This window comes from Galleria mellonella, unplaced genomic scaffold (genome assembly GCF_026898425.1).
Source record: "Galleria mellonella isolate WM207_F2 unplaced genomic scaffold, CSIRO_AGI_GalMel_v1 utg59, whole genome shotgun sequence".
NCBI classification, from domain to species: domain Eukaryota; kingdom Metazoa; phylum Arthropoda; class Insecta; order Lepidoptera; family Pyralidae; genus Galleria; species Galleria mellonella.
Genome location: NW_026442125.1, coordinates 433,264 through 454,826, shown reverse-complemented (window position 1 = coordinate 454,826; position 21,563 = coordinate 433,264). Strand labels below are relative to the sequence as shown.

General features: G+C 31.9%; 1 protein-coding gene across 1 annotated transcript in view; it reads left to right on the top strand.

Annotated features, from left to right (window-relative positions):
• The first annotated feature begins 495 nt into the window (after positions 1-495).
• Positions 496-21,563, top strand: part of LOC113523087 (neuroligin-4, Y-linked-like) — a 111,744-nt gene continuing 90,676 nt past the window's right edge. Inside the window, exon 1 of the mRNA XM_031914117.2 lies at positions 496-733. The gene's annotated coding sequence lies outside the window, so the exon portion shown is untranslated. The remainder of the gene's footprint in view (positions 734-21,563) is intronic.

The following is a 21,563-nucleotide window of genomic DNA, read 5'->3' as shown; positions in this document are numbered from 1 at the left end:
AGTTGTAATACTTGACAAGCTGTTTTGTAAAACAATAAAACTATTATAAACTATATAATAATAATTATTGGTTACTAATAAATATGAGTATATACGTATATATATACGTGTATATATTAATTTATAAATAAACATAAAAAAATATAATCTATGATACAAATATATATATTTCCCAAAAATAATTGATGATAAAATTGGACGTTAAAAATAAATAGTTTATTTTAGATATAAAATTGTGTACACTTCATTTTTATACGCTATCCTACGTGACACATCTGCGGAGAAACTAACCGAGCATGGTTACCCTAACTGCAGCCTCCAGCACCCGAGAAGGTTTCATATTGACCTATACGTATTACGAGTACTCTCACCACGCTCCCTTTCTGGTTGTGCGAGCGAGACGCACGACCGTACTATACAACAACCGCACCGGTGTGACAGAGACAGCGAGAGCCGGGTAGACAGCCGGGTCTACTCATTTCAGTGTGTCCCGATCGTCGACGGGTCGCGGTCCAACGCGTTTTCATGTACGAAACAACGTACGCGCGTACATTTTTGAAAATAGAACCATCTGTGTTGTGTATGACCTATGTATTGAGACTGTGTTGTGATTGTTGTATTTCATGTGTACAATACTAGATTACGTTATGTATGTGTTACCAGTGTGGGTGAATAACGATAAATTTTTCACGAGTCACTAGTTTTCTCTCCCCTGGGAGTCGTTTGTCGCAATGTGAGTAATTTTGACGCTTTTAAGAATTCCATTTGCATGTATGGACGTATGAGTGTATTGTTTTTACATAATATAAAATTGTATTATATATTTCATTCATAAGGTTGAAATTCGAGTAATGTATACACATTTATACACATATTAAGGTTTTCTAATGCATTCATATAGATAAAATATATAAATTTATTCTGTATATTATATACAATTCATTAAGTATAAAGAATTTAAGCAAGAATTAATTAGAATAATAAAAAGACAGAATTAGAGTAAAGCCGGTAGTCTTTCCTCAAGCAATTATCTTTGAAATTCGTCTAGTTTGCTAGTCGTACAATGGCGAAAGTAAATGAGAAAAGTCATTATTAATAATTATAATTTACTATTACTCTTGATAGCGGGTAGTACCCATTTTTTAACCGACTACAAAAAAAGGAGGGAGCTCTCGAGCAGGTGGTATTTTTATATTTATTACTTCGTAGCTCTGTTAATTATATTAACCGATAAAGGATATAATTTCAGATTGATTCTATAGAAATTTTACCCAAATCGATTTAGTAATTATTTTTTAAATGAAAATTGTTTTGCCACAATTGCAGCTGATTTTTTTTGTAGATCATAGACTAAATAATAAAAAAAATACATTGACACAACCGTTAAATATATTCGTAGGTATTATGTATTATTATTTTTCCTATCCAATTAATAATACACACAATTTAAATAGTACACTCATCAAAACAATGGTTTATTTTGTTTTATTTAATTATTCTTTTGGCCGAGTTTAGCCGAATTGAGATGGTATATTAACTATAATTGTAGAAATAAATCATGTTCAATATTTATTTTTAACCGACTCGAAAAAAGGAGGTGCTGTGTTTTACTGTATACTTTTTTATTTACCGCTTTATTTTCTAGCACGATTATATCAAAATAATAATAAAAAAATATATGATAAGATGCACTTCTTTAATTTTTATGTTATTTTAATATTACATCTGGAATCAACAGCTTATATCTATATATACCATACATTAGCCAATTACAGATTTGTATACCAGACAATATTATGCTAATTTTTGGAAGGTAGGTTAATTAAATAGAAAAAAAATATATAAAAATAAAGTCTGTGGAGATAAACATTTGGAACGTCGCATCACTGGAAGTTCAGCAATAATTAGTGTAATACTTGTAGGTAATTTTTTTTTAAATTTTCTTAATCCTATTAATATTATAAATACTTAACACTGGACGGTGTTCTCTACCAGTCAATCATTGGGCAAACCGAGAAATAAGTAGGCTTATTGAATTAAAAAATATGAAAAGCTATGAATATAAAAGGATATAGCTTGTAGTAAGTAATTTATTTATTACTTATACAATAAACTTAATTTTTTATTTGATAAAAATGGAAATATATCTTTTGCTATTTATTTACGCTGGTAGAATATCAATGAGGAATAACGGGTGAACAGGTCAGAGTGTTTGTCGATTCTGTCTTTAACCGACACTTGTTTTTTGCATATGAGGGTAGTAAAATGGGCTTCTTTCTGAGGTTCATTTAAAAAAAAAAACGTGCATTTTATTTAAGAGACCGGCATCACATTGGTAATTTTTTAACGTAGATAAAAAATATTTTAAATTTTTATTACATCATACTTTTCAACTGTCCAATTCATTGATTTATTTTTAAAATTATTAAATTTTTTCTTATTTTTTTTAACACTGAAACTAATACTTTGTTGAAATATTAACCGGAAATTTATAACTATGGATAGATGTTAACAGATTTGAATGAAATTTAGTACACATGTAGGTTGTATTCTAACTTTGTACATAGGATACTTTATGACTGATTCACGTGTGTATATATATATATATATATATATATATATATATATATATATATATATATATATATACACACACATATCGAAGCATTTGGCGTTCCATATATATATATATATATATATATATATATATATATATATATATATATATATATATATATATATATATATATATAAACAAACAATAACATATTAACTTCTAATCTATAATATTTAATTACCTCAAAATACAAAACTATTGTATTGAATCCAGATACAGAATCAGTTATCGTTTGCAGAGAGTGAACTTATGGTGTCCTATGGGAACCATAAATCTCTCGCAGATATCGAATCGGTAACAGTTAAACATGGTGGCAATCAATACAATCTCAGTTAAAGGTTAAGTTATTTTTAGTACAAAACAATTAAGAGATTCGTGCTCTATTAGTTTTTTATGTTACTATCAATAACTTGTGACTTTACTGTCGTAATTAAAAGTAAAAAGCGTGCTGTGTAGGTGAACTAGAATCATCATCATCATCATCATATCAGCCTTTAACTGTCTACTGCTGGACATAGATCTCTCTCATAAGGCAGGTTTTGCCAACTGCCAGTTGCCACGTGATTTGAATCACAATAAAATCTACTATAACTACAATACAGCTTTGAATGGCAAACAAGCTTCATGGAAAGTAGTAACTCGCCTATAGACATGAGCAGTACTATGGACATTACAAAGTATGTTTGTCCATGATAATTATCAAACCCTGTAAATTCAGCTGATTCGTTTTTTTATCAGTGTTCCATATAATTACACACATAATGTATCTTGACGTATCTAAATTTAATTATTCAATAAATATAATAAGATTTTACGTATTTAAAACATGCAAAGCTTATAAAACAAAATAAAAATGGAAGTTATAAGGGAAACACTCATAACTATTTATCACGCAAAATTGTATGAAAAAGTTGACCCGCTTTTCTCGAAACATTTGTATGGAGACACTCTATCTATATAATTTGAAAACTACGGGTTTTATATGGGAAGGACATAGGACACTTTTTACCCCGGTCAGTAAACATATTCCGGTCATACGGACGAAGTCGCGGGTAGACGTTAGTATCTAAATAAATGTGAGTGTTCATTAGGCGTAGGAGTGAAACTTCTATACAGATACCTACGCGTTTTCTTATCAGTTTTCTTGCCCACCAAACTGTTTTTAAAAGGCCGAAATCTAAATTAACCTTCTGTTATTATGTGTTAATTATTTCCAAATAAAAGGTTTTGAATATCAAAGTTCGTACCTATCTTATACAATATTCTAATTTATTTTCATTAAAATTTATTAGTTAAGTTTATACATTATGTTAAAATAAAATTAATATAAAATTATACATAGAGCGATGGGATGTTCCATTTATGTAATATATTGGAAAATATTTAAATTTAGAACCTCTTTTTAAGGAATAACCGAAAGTAATAGATTCACAATTCGTTTATATTTTATATGCAAATATGTTACGCGATTGTTTTGCCAATTTTAAACCGATTTTGATCTTTTTTTTTGGAACAGATTACGTTTCCTCCCAGTTGGTCTAGTTATATTAAATACTAGCTATCTACCCCGGCTTCGTATGAGTATATAGATTATAAGATAAATTAATACTTTATATTAGCTTTAATAGGGATTTTTTTATACTTTTGATTATGTTATTGTAATTTTCGTATGAATCTCTAATTTTTCAACCAACTTCAAATAGGAGGTTCTCAATTTGGCTCCTCAATCCACAGTTTTTTTGATGGGTAAAAATGGAATGGTAACCCCTCCTGCGCTAACGGTATACGCTGGCGGGGCACCAGTGAAGGGTGATCGATGAATGAAAACAGGCCAGTTAGCCCATCATGATGAATTCATCAGGAATTAACCATGATAGTTTCCAGGGGGAACCACCAGGAGGTCGACCTGGTTGGGTATATTGCTAGCAATGGAATTTTTAGTCTCCATTACTGATAATCTATTTCTCCCCTCAATCCACAGTTGTATTTTCGATGGTCTGACTTAAAATTAACAGAGATTTAAAAAAGTAACTCTTGAATGTTTTGCGGGCTCTTCTGCAATAGATTTTCAAAAAAAAATTACGATTTTAAAGTGTGCTTGCATCTAGAACTAGCATATTTAATTGGTTTTTCAACTTCTGAAATCCACACATACGAAGCAGCCGGCAAAAGCTAGTTATAGTAGTGCAAATCCTGATAATATTGTACATAAGTATAGTAGTATCGATAAGTAAAATTAGGTACATCAATAACCTCTTCCTAGCGTACCGACATGAATAATTCATCCTTCGGCAATGTCAAATATACTGCCGATGGATTATTGATGGCACTGATGTATAAGTTATCAGCAATAATGATATTCACGGACACAGGGACGGACTTGTTTGTTTTGCCGCGGCGGGCAATAATTTTCATCACCCCTGAAGGCAATCTGTTTCAATAGGACTTGATGAAAATGTTAATAAATGTGTAAATGTCAATAGAAAAGAATAGAAAAGAAACGTGTAATCGACCCGATTATAAACAGTGTGCAGACGTTTAATGAAAAATACATTAATTTATGGAATGTTTCAATTTGTCATTAATTTCCTTTAAAAAGTATTTCTTTGATAATTTAAAAAAGAAAAAAATATAAATTAATTTCTAAAATATATATATTAATTTCTTTTAAAATAGACTGCCGCGACTTCACGTGAATAAGTTGATTAAAAAAAATAAAAAATAGACTACATCCTTTACTAATTGTACCAGTATTTTAAATTTAATGAAGACTGGTCTGTCGTTAAGGTGTCAAGAGCTAACAAACAAACTCACATTATAAACATTAATAAGGACGTAATTTTGCCGTGTCTCCCATCAAACTGCTTATAATTACTTCTTTCCATACAAAAGTTGCTTGAATAAAGTCGTTTTGGCGTCATGGCTGTTAATTGTTTACTTCTTAATTTTGTTCCTGTTTCAAACTTACATCATCATCATCATCATATCAGCCATTATCAGTCTACTGTTGAACATAGGCCGTTTCAAAGTTTAGTACTGTAATATTTTGGAAGAAACAATAAAGAGTATCTGTTCATTTCCCCACTCTTATATTTAACAACGAATATTTATTGACATCAACCTAATTATATTTCATACTGTCAAATTTTGTCGCACTGGGCAATTTCTCAGTTCCTTCGTCGCCTTCACTCAACCCTGAGTCTGACCCTGTATGTATAATACCTTTTAGATAATGATGGAATTTGATTTTATCATTTTTCTATCATTATTGTGACAATTATTACGTGACATATTATGTTATTAGGTCCTTGAAAGTTATTACTATTTCAAATACTTACATATTATGTGTATATTTTTATTTGACGTTCCATTGTTTCTGCCTACCCTAATGGGAGACAGGCGTGACAGATATGTATGTATGTATATTTTTAATGACTGTTACAATTTCCTTCACGCACAACAACAATTTGGAATCAACTTCCAGCAGCAATATTTCCGAACCGATTAACACATCGTAACCTTCAAGAAAAGAGCATATTCCTTTTTAAAAGACCGGTAGTATACCAGCGATTCTCCTGGTATTGCTGATACTTATCAGTGATGGTAGTCACTTATTATCGAGTGAACCACATGCTCATTCGAAATAGTTAAAAAATCTTTATCCACATAATAAATAATAAAGCTGACGTAATAGTTTAACATCTTCTAAAAACCTTTCAATATTTGGAAGTTTGATCTCCGTATATACAATTCAAATATTTGAGAGAATGAGTAAGTCTGTATTTGTAACTGGGTATGGGTTCTTCTCTTCTTATAAACTCTGTTGAGGAAGCTTATTATGAACTCTTGACCACTTCATTGTCATTTCAGCCGTTAACTGTCCATTGCTGAACATAAGCATTCCCCATATGGGAAGTTTTTTGATTGCTTGGGTACCTCTGTCCCATTCGTATTCCAACCATGAAGCAGTTGTGATTGAATGGCTGTGTTTCGGTTTAAAGGGTGGGATATAGCGTGAATTTACAGGGTACAGAGGAATAACACCTGAGTCCTCGGGAATGGCAACGTATAAGGGGTATCGTGGGCAAAACAGTATACTCTGTTATCTCAATGGTACTGCTCGTGTCTATAGGTGACGGTTACCACTTTCCATCAGGTGGGCCGTCAGCTTGTTTGCCATTCTAAGTAGTTAAAAAAAAAAAAACAGTTAAAAGTACTTTTACCCAATGTAGCTGGTTAGGTTAGACTTTAATCGCAAATTTGCAGTCAAAAGTACTTTTGACTGGTTAAGAGTTTTGACTGCAATATATACATACAACACAAAGTTATAAAAATGTTAGGTATTTTAAAAAAAAAGTTAAATACACATGGGTTTATAGATTTTTTACCAAAATAGGTTTAAAGTATGGCGACAGCAAACGATTTCAATTGGCACCACACGTTATAAGTTTTCGCCCAAAACATACATATACAATTTTGAAATTTAATTTTCCAACAAAACTCACTTGTCACAAATGAGTTTCAAGTCCCAACCCTTCAGTGATGGCTGGCCTATAATGGATTGTAATTGGGTGAGATTGACCCTTTGTTAGTCCTTCATCCACAGACAATGGGTCCTGTTGACGCTGAAGTAATTTTAACCTCTGCATGGCTCATCGGAGTTTTATTGTTCCACTATTGCTCGCGAGTCGTGTAAAAATGTTCATAATTTGTAACAGTCTACTTACTAATATTATAAATGTGAAAGTGAGTTTGTCTGTCACGTCTTAACGACTTAACTAGGGGGAAAAAGATTGTTGGCAGTGGAGTTTGACAGCCCCCTTGGCAGCAATATTCGCCCTAATAGGTCGACCTCCACGTGGTTCCCCCTGGAAACCATCGTGAACAATTCTTGTTGAATTCGTCACGATGGACTAACTGATCTGCTTCATCCTCACCTGTCGTCCTTCACTGGTGCCTCGCCGGTATATTCCGATGGCGCGGATGGGGATACTAGTCCATTATCACCCATTAAAAAAATAAAAATAAACGGCTTAACTAATCACGATGTAATTTGCTATATACAAGTACTATAATAAAAAAGGACATGAGTTATTTTTTTATTTCTCCAATGGATGGCCCACCTGATGGATAGTGGTAATCGTCGCCTATAGACATGAGTAGTATCATGGACATAACAAAGTATACTGTTTCACCCATGATACCCCCCATGCGTTGCCATTCCTGAGGGCTCAGGTGTTATTCCCCTGTACCCTGTAAATTCACGCCATATCCCACCATTTAAACCGAAACACAGCCATGCAAACACAACTGCTTCACGGTTGAAACACGAATAGGACAAAGGTACTCAAGCAAACGACTTTTGTACAAAGTCACTCTCTGATCCGGGTAACATTGAAAAATTTATCAAAGTACCTATTCATTAGTTTATGCTAAATATAAATCGTTATGGTCACTTATTTTCCATAGCCATAGTTAAAAGTAACTCCAACGTGTATGGGAAATGGTAACTTTGAAATAATAATGAACTTAGAAACAACACGCACGTTGTTACCCGCACGCAAGGTCTGAAAGACCGCTGGAATCAATCAAGTGTTAATAGTTTTAAGGTATTTGGACTAGAAATATGTACGATCACGACTTTAATGCCTGATGGGGTAGTCAGTATTTGTCCAATGTCACCATTGGTCTTCAAACTTTGGGGTATTTTGGAAGGGGTTTTTCTATATTCACTGAGTACTTGTTGAGAAACGAATATGTTATCAGGGTACAATCATACTGTCACTCGGTTTAATTTGTAATTTTATTTTAAATTAATTTATTCTCTTAATAGTTTATACTATATATATATATATATATATATATATATATATATATATATATATATATATATATATATATATATTATATATATATATATATATATATATAAGTTAAGTTCACTTTCATTAGTAATAATTTTATTTATTTATTTATTTAACTCTTTATTACACCAAAACAATGACACTATACAATTCAACAATGGCAGATAAACAATTCAACTGAAATACAGTAGCATAAAGTACAGAGTAAAATATACATATAAAGGTACAAAAGGCGGTCTTACTTATCGCTAAGGCATTATATATCGATAAGGTCTTACTTATCTTACAGACAACCTTGGGTTAAAGGAGAACATATAGAATTTTAAATTCGTATTTGAATAACATTTTAAATAATTAACAGAAACAAAGAAAAATTATTCGTTATGAAAATACACATTGTCTTCATATATCAATTTTACAATTTTAATGTAATTAAAAATATTAATTTATATTTATTTTTTCATGAACATTGTATGATGTATAAATAAATAAATCATACTCACAAATAAATTTTATTAATCTTTAAAATTTTTATTAAATCATAAATAATTGAGGTCACGTTTACTAATAACTTTTAATATATTATAAAAACAATAAAGAATTATATTATTCTATATTTATTTATTTACAAATGAATGGTAATTTAATTTCATCATTATTATTTATATTGGAAATAAAATAAACATTTTATGATACTTGAGAGCCTGTAATAAATAAATATTAAAATTTATTTATTACAAATATAAACAGTAACTCTAACAGTTTTATATTTCAAATTAATATAATTACTTGTAAAATAAATAAGAGCTAAAGTAAAATAATAGTACGAGTATAATACCAAATATTTGTTCTTATAATGTGAAAGTTTTTAATGATGGATGAGTGTTTGTTACTCTTTCACGGAAAAACGTCTGAATGGATTTAAATACATATAATTTAGAATACGGAGAGGTATTCGTTTAGGATATCTAATTTAGCACATAGGATTATTTATACATTAATTATATATATTTTGATTTTTTTTTATAGATGATAATGAAATGGTAACCCCACCCGTGCTAAAGGTATGCACTGACGAGGTAGTAGTAAGGAATGATAGGTGAGAATGAAGGCAGGTCAGTTGGCCCATCGCGACGAATTTAACAATAATTAATCACGATGATTTCCAAGGGGAACCGCGTGGAAGTCGACCTGTTAGGTTATATTGCTAGTAATAAGGATTAATGTCCCCATTACTAACAATCCTTTTCCCCCTTGATTCACGCGGTTGAAGCTACGGTAAAAGCCACGGGATAAGCTAGTAAGCTATATATTATTTTAAAAAAATCTCTCTATTCATGCAAAGTCGGACCAAATCGCTTGTAATTAATTGTTTTATTTACCATTAAATTCGTGTTAAGACTCAACAAACCATATTAAACTTATTAATACTGTCTAATACAATATATTTACTCATGGTGGTGTCAGCTGTCATTGTCTACTGCTGAATGTAGCCTCCCCCATAAAGAGGGGTTTGCCAGTAATTACCATGCTTGAAAGACGAGATAGAAACCGCAGTTTAACTTTAGTTAATATTTTAAGAGGGACGCTGCTGCCCATCCCTCGACCATAAGCTTTTAGTCGCCTCTTACATTAGCCACGGGAAAGGAAGGGGTGCTCTATTCTATGCCGGTACCTACACGGTTACGTATATCCAAAATTTGTGAATAAATTTTATGATACTTGTCCACGTAACAACTGCGCAGTCGCACCATAAGGATTTTTTTTATATCTTTTTAGTACGTAACCCTAAGAGAGACTTATTTTGATTTTCTCAAATAACCCACTACAATAAGCTGACTGAGAGGCACTAAAACTGTCCTTTTTGGTAAGAAACATTGGAATGATTTTGAGTTAAGCTCACTCTCCTATTTTTATATTACAAACAAGATCTGTTACTTAAATTATAATTGGAAATAAATTTATAATTCTATTCGGTTTATTTCACTCAATTCTAATTTAACTTTACAACTCTCCGACTGGCGGAAAGATTTAAAACAATAGAGATTTCTATGGGGAGAGATACGTAGTGAGCGATCGAGTTTTCTTTAAATGTTTTAGAACAATATTAAATTTTGTTCAATTCATAACTTCGTTTAGAACTCGTAATTTCTTTTGTTATACAAGCTGCTATTAAAGAAAAATCAATAAAAAGTTGAAAGCATACTGTTAGCTAATACGGCAACTAAAAAGTAGTCTATAAAAAAGAAAAAAAAAAAAACAATAAATCCTGAATCCGCTGACATTGATACTCCTTTCCACTTTGGGTTTGCTGGGAAAAAACTCTATAAGAGTTAAGCTCGCCTTTGTACTTTTGTTTACCTCTGTCATATTTTTATAACTGTGTACAATAAAGTCTAAAATAAATAAATTCTAAGAAAATATCTGACTATTCTAATTTCAAAATTATTTGAAAATTTCATCTTTTTTAAAAATGTTTTGTTATAAAGTTGACAAAGACAAGATACTATTGTGTTAAGTCTGCCTTTTTACTATGTGTGGTTAAATACCACAAATAGTAAAATCTATATTTAATTTCCTAATTAAGAAAATATCTCTTATAAACAGATGTTTATCAATTATTTTTTTCCTATTTAAGAGCTGCGCTCTTGTCGGTGGAGCTCTTGCCACTCACTACGATTTTCAGCGAGTCTTTTCACCTCTTGATACGCTACAACAGCAACTTTCCTTGATCTGCTTGATATAACTATGCCTTGGTCTCCTTCTTTCCCTCCTTCCTTCTATCTTTCCTTCATGTTCATAGGTTCGTCGTGTTGTATCAAGTGTCCTAACATTTTCTCTCTTCTGGCCTCAATAGTGTTTATAATTTGTCTCTTACTACTTAACTCTAAGTAGGACTTCCTCATTACATCTTTTCAGCAAATTTTCCTCATCCTACTTCAGCGCCATATTCCAAAGGTTTGAAGTTTATCTGTTCATTTCTGGGTTAATGTCCACGTCTTCCATCCATACAAAACTATACTCCAGATATAGCTCTTAAAATCTATATGTGATTTATAAAATTTGAAATAAGTACATAATATTCATAATTGATCGTCCACTGCTGGACATACGTTTCAATAATAACAGTTGCAAATGATTCAGGAAAAACATTTTCATAGTAACTGCATACAATTTCTGTATGTATGTGATTTACACATTCTAGACTGCTTTTTAAGGGAATGTCAAAATAAGGGAGTTCTCAATTCCTGATCTTCTAGTAACTGTATATAGATAGATAGATACTCTTTATTGTTTCCTCCATAAGATTATAATTGTCTTAAACTTATCATAAATACAAACAATTACAAGAAAATATTACGCTGAGAAAACAATGGGCGGCCTTATCGCCAAGAGCGATCTCTTCCAATCCACTTTTGGATGGAGAAGAGTAATTATAAACAGACTGGTAACACGAAACTCTGTTATAAGGTGTTTTTGCAATACGAAATGTCAATATCATTCCCTAATTGCTGTCGTAATTGCATATTATGGTCACAAAATATACGATTTTGGACATAAAAGTGAAGTAAGAACCGTGCCCAATTTAAAACAAAACAAATATGAATTCGTCGTGAACTTAAAGAAACTTATTTTTCAACATTCGTGACTTGTAAAAGTTGCAAAACCATCCGTTATAAAATTACCGGCTGCATTATAGACGTGGCTCGTGTAATAGTTTTTTGGAAGAACAATAAAGTTTATGGGGTTTATGTTATTTTAATTTTACTAAACTTATGGGCTTGCACCATGCAATGGGCGTTTACACGAGAAAAAATCCCAGTTTTTATGGATATTTTCTAGTATTCAATAGGTCAATTCTTATATTATTACACATTTAAATAGTACTAATAGTAATAATACATATTAAAATTCAAGTATATATATATATATATATATATATATATATATATATATATATATATATATATATATCGCTCAGTGAGCTACGAAGAGGGAATATATATATATATACACTTGAATTTTAATATGTACTGACAATTTAAATGACATACTAATAAGTGAATCTTTTATTTACATTTTGACATTTAAATATAGTTAATTAATTATTGATATATATTAATTATATACAAAATTATATATATATATATATATATATATATATATATATATATATATTATATACAGTATATAAAATATAGTAATATAGTATGTAAAAAATATAATCTATCTATTACATACACACCTTACATCTACATGCTATAAATATCAGAAACAAGTACTTAAAAAAATTATTTTAACATAAAAAATTTCTTTGAAATCACTGCCAACTGGTAGAGTACTTAGGAGACTTGACATAATAATGGAATCATAATTTTATTTTCCTTTTTTTTTATAATATGTATATATTAGCATACTTACATCGCTTAAGGCAATTAAACAGGTGCCAAAATAGTACCACGTGGCTTTTGTAATAATTTTAAAACTGTTTAATGGAAATAAACTAATATAATTTCAATGTTTAATTCCTCCTAACATCATGACTTATCTTTGGTATAATAATGTCAAAGTCAAATGTTCAAAACTTTGGAAATACGACGTCAGATCTTACTTTAAAGACATCAACAGAATTGCTATACTTGATTTTCAAATATTATTCTATCAAATATTCAGTGCTTCATTTGTACGAATTATTCTTGAAATTTTAAATTAGTTAAGTACGTAGTAACTTATATATTTTCTCAGCAGACACACTGTGGATTAGCAATCAACTGAAGTTCAACGTTGGTTGAAATAAATTTATTTACGACTTTTCGTGTTGCTTTGATAGGAATTTTCAGTTACTGGAATACTTCTTTGTGTGGTAGCTAATCATTTCCATTTCAAACTGTATTTGCCATAGATTAAAAATAGTAACATGAACTCATAGATAAATTCTTACTTAAAATTACCTTATCGTGCCTTAACTAACTTAACTTAACCAAATTACTTTAAAATGTAATATTTTTGCTACAGGTATTATAAGGAATGGAGAAGAATTTTTTTTTTTTTATACAACTTAGAATGGTAAACAAGTTGATGGCCCACCTGATGGAAAGTGGTAATCGTCGCCTATAGATATGAGCATAATAGGACATAACAGAGTAAACTGTTTCGCCCATGATACTCCCCATGCGTTGCCATTCCTGAGGACTCAGGTGTTATTCCTCGTTACCCAGTAAATTCACGCCAATATATATATATATATATATATATATATATATATAGAGGAAAGTGACCAAATATGGGATAGTATCCCTAATATGGAATATCAGCATTTCTCTCAAACGGTAACTCACACACCCAATAAACAGTGATTGTCTCTCTCTTTCTAGCCCTATTCGCGCGTACAAAGTGGAGCGTCTCAGTCGAGCGAGCTCTTTCGTCGTTGTGACAGTGTTTTGTTTTGTCGCTACCGCATAACTTTCTAAGATATGTAAACAAATACGTATTTTTCATACAATTTTTACGGGCACACAGTATTATTTTGATAGCTTCTAGAGATCGTTTAGATGTTTTTTTGTAAGTTTTAGCGGGGTATTTAATTGTATTACTTGCTTAAATATAAAAGTATTAATGTCAGTTTGAAGTTATTGGAAAATCCAAATATGGACAGATCATTGTATCTAATTATGGACTATTCCATAATTGGCTCCCTTAAGTATCAACTGACTTGATGATTTTGTTAATTATAAATTTTTCATGTTTTATCAACAAAATAAAGCGAAAAGAATGGAGTTCAGAGCATATGACGGAATATAAAATTAGTAAGAGAGAAAAAAATGGGTTATTTGAGAGCTGCAAAACACTTTGATGTGCCTAGATCTACCTTGTTTCGATTATGCCAGAAAAACGAATTACCCCCAGAAGAAGCTGCCGCTACTGCACTTGGAAGGAAAACTGTCTTAGGGACAACCCTTGAAAATCTTTTGGTAGACTACATTTTGACGATGGAGAGCAAATTTCATGGCTTGACGAGAAATGATGTTCGAAGAATGGCGTACATGTTAGCAAGACGTAATCAGCTGGAAAATTCATTTGGTAAAACTGAAATGGCTGGAAAAAAATGGCTTAAACTATTTTTAAAACGCCATATATATATAAATATATATGATAATATAACTGGCACGTCTTTTGCAAGAGCATTTGGATTCAGCAAAGAAAAAGTGGACTCATTCTTTGATCTCCTCGAAGGCGTCTATGCTCAAGGAAACTATCGTCCAAATCGCATATATAATGTTGATGAATCTGGGCTTACCAGTGTGCCTTTAACTGAAGCTTTCACATCTAGACAAGATACAAATACTGAACCTGTACCCTCAACTTCCGGACTTCCTGGTAGTAGTTTAGGATTAGTGTCTCCATATGAAATCAATCCAGTACCAAACAAGAAAAGGAAACCTTCTAATCGAGGAAGAAAAGCATCTGTTGCATCAGTCATCACGTCTTCACCTTACAAGAATGATCTGATAGACAAAAACAAAAAAAAAAGAAGAAAAAGAAAACAAATTGGCAAAGAACAAGAATAAAAAACAGAATGAAAAGAAATTAAAAGGGAAAAAGGTAAAAGAGAAGATTAAGCCTAAGTCAGATTCAGGTGATGAGGAGATGGTGTTGCCTGATACAGACAGTGAGCCTGATGCCTTGATAGGATATACCGCTCCAGACTCTGAAGATTCGGAGTGTATTTTCTGTGGTACGCTGTTTTCGAATGATACTCATGGCGAAACATGGATCAAGTGCCTCATGTGTGGACTCTGGGCACATACTGATTGCAATCAAGAGTCTGATACCTGGATTTGTGATTTTTGCAAATAATTTATGTTCTTTTCTATGTTATACCAAAGTTTTCAAAGAGTTTCATATAAGTTAAGGTTAAGTTTTGATAATTTTTATAGTATTCCATATTTGGGGTACCTATTCCATATTTAGGTACCTTCATCATTATTTAGTTCTTGAAAAAGTTTCGTACTTAAAACTAATTAATATAAACAAAAATTGTTACATAATAAAAAGTAAATATATGATTGTTAATAATTACCATATAAAGTTTTTTATTTACAACATTTGTGCAAATTATGCGTAAAAAACAAAATGGTATTCCATATTTGGTCACTTTCCTCTATATATATATATATATATATATATATATATATATATATATATATATATATATATATATATATATATATATATATATATATATATATATATATATATATATATATATATATATATATATATATATATATAAATAATTGTAGTTTTATATATAAGCACTAGGGTTCTGATATTGATTTAATTTTTACTTTCATAATGTTATAATATTAAAAAAAGAGTGAAAGAGAAGAAACATTGGTTGAAATAATAGAGAATAGAAGAGGCAAAATGCTGGGCCACCTTATACGACATGACGATTTTTTTAAGAGCATAGTAGAAGGAAAGATAGAGGGCAAAAGAGGAAGAGGAAGACCGAGGAATAACTTGATAATAAGAATAGATAGAATAGAATAAGAATAACAGATAAATGAAACACTAGGCGTCATATCGTATAGGGAGATAAAGGATATGGCCTGGGATAGAGCTGGCTGGAGGAAGATGCATGAATTAATTGCACCGACAAGAGGAAACTCTTATATGAAGAGAAGAAGAATGTTATAATTATTTTAATGAATCAACCTTTAACTGTCTACTGCTAAACATAAGCGTCCCCCTTGGGCGGCTTTGCCAGTAGTTGACACGCTTAATAGGCGGATTGACAATCACAGTTAGGCTTTGGAGATGTTTAAGAGGGATGTTGCTGCCCATCCCTCGCCCTCTCCTAGACGCTTATTCCATGCCGAAACCATATGGCAAATTTTTATTGAATAAATAAAAACAATGAATAAACATATCCCTGTTACGTGAACGAAGTCATCAGTAAATATGAAATAAATTTATCATTAGACAAGCTTTCGCTATCAGAAGCATGAGACAGAAAGAGACAAAAACATTCGGCATCTTGTTCTTTATACGTATGCAAACAAAAACGTTTGTACCGATATTTATCTACCCAATATCTTTACAAACAATAGTATATTAAATTCGTTTGACGTCTTCACGGAAATATACGCCTTAAGGTAAAATAGCTTAGTTGAATTTAGTTTGTCTGAACAGTGTAACTTACGTATCATATTATTTGTTCTCGTAGCATTTCATGCTTTTATTCCTTTACTTCAAAGCTAAGACCTTCACGACATAAAGATTTACGTTAAAAATCGCTCCATAACAAAAGGAAATAGTGTTTCAAGTAAATTCAAATATATAAAAATGTACGTGACATTCGGTTGAAACACACACAAGCGTACTGTGTTTATTCTACGTAAAATATCTGCACACACATACACACGATAACCTTTCGGAGTGTCCTCTATACATAGATGTGAATTTATTACCGCATTTATTCCAAGGGAAAAATATTCTAGATGTAGCGTATAGGAATATTTCGTTGGTAAACTACTAAACTGTAACGTCCGCATTTATATTAACATATATTTATGTTTTCTCACGATTTCCTTCAAAAGTTTATTTCATCTTTTATTATATACTTATGTCTAATAAGTTTTTTTTTATACAACTTAGAATGGCAAACGAGCTGACGGCCCACCTGATGGAAAGTGGTAACCGTCGCCTATAGACATGAGCAGTACCATGGACATAACAGAGTATACTGTTTCGCCCATGATACCCCCCATGCGTTGCCATTCCTGAGGACTCAGGTGTTATTCCTCTGTACCTTGTAAATTCACGCCATATCCCACCCTTCAAACCGAAACACAGCCATGCAAACACAACTGCTTCACGGTTGAAACACGAATGGGTAAACCCAGTATTTTTTATTTTTTTTTTATTTTATTTTATACAAAAATCCACAGCTCTTAAAAAATAACTTACATGCTAAGTCTCTTATGAATACAGCCAATAACGGATTTTACTTATACAAACAAAAATTTTGATTCCATAGCGAGGTAGGCAAGTTAGAGTGGCTGTATGCAAGCAATATAAGCACATGTATGTAAGGAACCATATATAATAGTGAGTGTCCATAAAGTTAAGTTAATTGATATATAAAAATTAAATTCATGTTGTTAAAGTTCAGATATTGACAGCAATGATTAAATAATACAAATTTATGGTCACCAATTGTAAAAAGGTATAAATGTATAAGTGGGTAAAATAGTGTGATATAAATAAATGTATAATAGTGTGATATAAATAAATGTAAATATGTAGTGTATGTATATACGTGCATGTACATATATGCAACATAGGTAATTATGATATTATTTCATCCATTATCACAGCCCTGAATTTATATCTACTGAGGTGGAATAAATCCACTGTTGAAAAAAGTTTGTTATATGAATTCATTAGACGACAAACTATTGAGTTCTGAGAGTAATTGGTATGGTTGGTTGGAACTGCAAAAAGAGGAGGATTTCTGGTACGGATTTTAGGAGTATTACACACAAGATCCGGGCAGTCTATACCATTATTACAAATATCTCTCAAGAACATCATATCAAGAAGAGAACGCCTATCTTCGAGAGAAATAAGATTTACTTCTTATTTCATGATAATCAGTACTAGTGCTTCTTGTTTTATAATTTAGATGTTTTAAGAATTTTTCTGAATGTTTTCTAACGTATGCTTATAAATTATATAGTTTGGGTTCCATATTATGCTGCAATACTCTAAAACGCTTACATAAGATAGATAAAGAGTTTTTATACAATCAATATCCGAAAATGGTCTGGACACGCGAAGAATGAAGCCTAAATTTTTGTATGCCTTATTAGAAATCGAATGAATATGTTCCGTAAAAGTAAGTTTTGAGTCGAGTAATACGCCCAGGTCACAAACAATTGCAGACTTTTTTATTAGTATACCATTAATTGAGAATGAATATTTCACAGGTTTTGTTTTTCGTGTAAAACTAATATGCTGACATTTAGCTACGTTGAGATTGATTTTGTTTGTTCTGTAGTATAATAATAATAAAAAGTAATAATAATAATAACTATTGTTATTATTATTATTATTAGTAAACCCACTCTGGAGTGGCATTTAAAAAAAATGCACGAATGGCTAGTTGAATCGTGTTTTTACTCTGTTAGGGATTTTGTGTCGGATTAAAAAGGGTTTGTACGTATTATCATTATATTTCATACATATCTTACTTATTGACTTTTTTATTTTTATTAGTACATCTCATTTTTATTGTTGACCATTTGATATTTATTTATTTATTTACAAGAAACATGGTAAGTGTATAAATGTTACAATAAGTACAAGTCCTCATATTTCACCATAATTAGACATGCAAATATTAAAACTTAAAAAGAATAAATGTTAAATAAGTCATTAAAATTCGAAATGTTATATAAAAAAATACATAAAAAATGTCAGACACTATCCAATTGTTATATTATTTATTTTGACTGTTTAAACTAATCGACTGAATAAATTAAATTGTATTACATTCCTTAATATTTTAACTAATACATACATACATATCTGTCATGCCCGTCTCCCATTAGGGTAGGCAGAAACAATGGAACGCCAAATGCTTCGATTCAAACAAACCTCTTTCGCTTCTTCCATATTCATCAATCTTTTCATACACGCTCGCCGGTTACGGGTACTTTTAATTAATGTTATTTTATTTTTTTGAGGATTTTTCTTGTCATTAATTTGTTGGTACACTGGATTTTTATTTGAGTTTTTGTTTTTTTTTTTTTACTTTTTGTGTAACATCTACATCAATATATATAAATGTCTGATAATGAAACGGTGCCTCGTGTATGTGCAAACTGAAAATCAGCGCTGAACGAACATCAGTTCAGCAAAAGCTGAGTTTGTACCTATTGCCAGGCATACGGAAACTGCACAATGTATTTATTAATTAATATATAAAATATAAAATTAAAATATATAAAAATTTATCAATTAATATTACATCAGCCCGGACAGCCGAAGCATATAGATTCGAATACCGTCAGAATTATTGATTTTATAATTTAAGCTTGTAGGTACATTAATGAAGTCACTATTTTAATGGATGATAATGGAATGGTGACCTCACCTGCGCTAACGCTATCTATAGGGGGGAAGGGATTGTTAGCAATAGAATTTGACAGCCCCATTGCTAGCAATATGCCCTGTCAGGTCAACCTCCGCGTGGTTCCCCCTGGAAACCATCGTGAACAATTCTTGTTGAATTTGTCGTGATGGGCTGACTGACCTGCTTCATCCTCACCTGTCATCCTTCACTGGTGCCCCGCCAGTGTATACCGATGGCGAGGGTGGGGTTACTTTTTCATTATCACCTATAAAAAAAAGCTATCTATACGCTCGCGGGACACTAGTAAGGAATAATAGGTGAGAATGAAAAGGCATGTCTTTTTTTAAATGGGTGAAAATGGCATGGTAAACCACATGGCATGGAGGCGGGATGGAGGGGGGAGGCCCCTCTCCATCCAGCCTCCTCATATCACCTCTACCTGGTACACTGATGGGGTACCAGGGAGAGGTGATAGATGAGGATGAAAAAAGAGGTCAATTAGCCCATCGTGACAATTTCAACGGTAAATTAGTCACGATAGTTTTCAGTGGGAAACGCGTGGAGGTCGACCTGATAGAATATATTGATAGCAATGGGGACTAATCTCCCCATTACTAACAATCCCTTTTCCCCGAAAAGTTAGGGTAGCCCATCGTGATGAACACACCTGGAATTTATCACGACAGTTTCCAGGAGAGACCACTTGGAGGTCGACCTAACTGGGTATATTGCTAGCAATAGGACTGGTAGTCCGCATTGCTAACAATCCCTTCCCCTACCCCCAAAGTTATTATTGTCGTAAGATACTATATTATATCCAAAATGGAGTAAATAAAAAAGCTTAGTGAAAGTCGCAGGGAAAGTTAGTGTTAAGATAAATTCATACGTATTTACTGTCTCGCTGAAGGCTTGGCTCGATTCCAACTAATGTACTACTGATATCTCCTTAACCCAAACTTAATATACATATACATCACATATACCAGAGTGCCGGCGTCGCACGGGTGGACATTTTTAATGTTTCCCTTCACTGCTCTGCTCCTATTGATCGTAGCGTGATGAAAAGTATACTACAACCTGCCCAGGAGTATGGAGAATAATTGTACCAAGTTTCGTTAAAATCCGTCAAGTAGTTTTCGTTTCTATAACGAACATACAGACAGACAGACAAAAATTTTACTGATTGCATTTTTGGCATCAGTATCGGTCACTAATCACCCGCTGATAGTTATTTTGGAAATATATTTCATGTACAGAATTGAGCTCTCTACAGATTTATTATAAGTATAGATATACAACAATATAAAGATAGATCACTAATAAGATACATTTAATCACCATCATCATCATTATGTCAGGCGTTATCGACCTCCTGCTGAGTATTGGCCTCCATATAAGTGGATTGACCCATCCTTGACAGGTGTGTTTGCAACCGCATTAAGGTTATGGTGTTTTTTTTAATGGGTGATAATGATATGGTAACCGCGTCTGCGCTATCGGTATACAACGGCGGGGCACCAGTGATAGATGACTAGGGATGAAAGCAGGTCAGTTAGCCCACCCTAACGAATTCAACTAGAATTAGCCACGATTGTTCCCAGGGGGAACCACGTGGAGGTCGACCTGACAGTGTATATTGCTAATAATGGGGCTGTTTGACCCCATTACTAACAATCCCTTTCCCCCCAGGTTTTGGTGTTATAAGAGAGACGCTGCTACCCATTATTCGACAATTTAAGTTCCCTTAGTCGCCTCTTACAACACCCATGGAAAAGGAAGGGTTTGGCCCATTCTATACCAGGGCTACACGGCACGATATGCACCTAACAGTCAAACAAAATTATAAACTTACTAAGTAATGGTTTATAAATAGCTCTGGATATGTTATTAGAACTATGTACATATATAACACATTTGTTTTATTTTGCAATCACTGAAA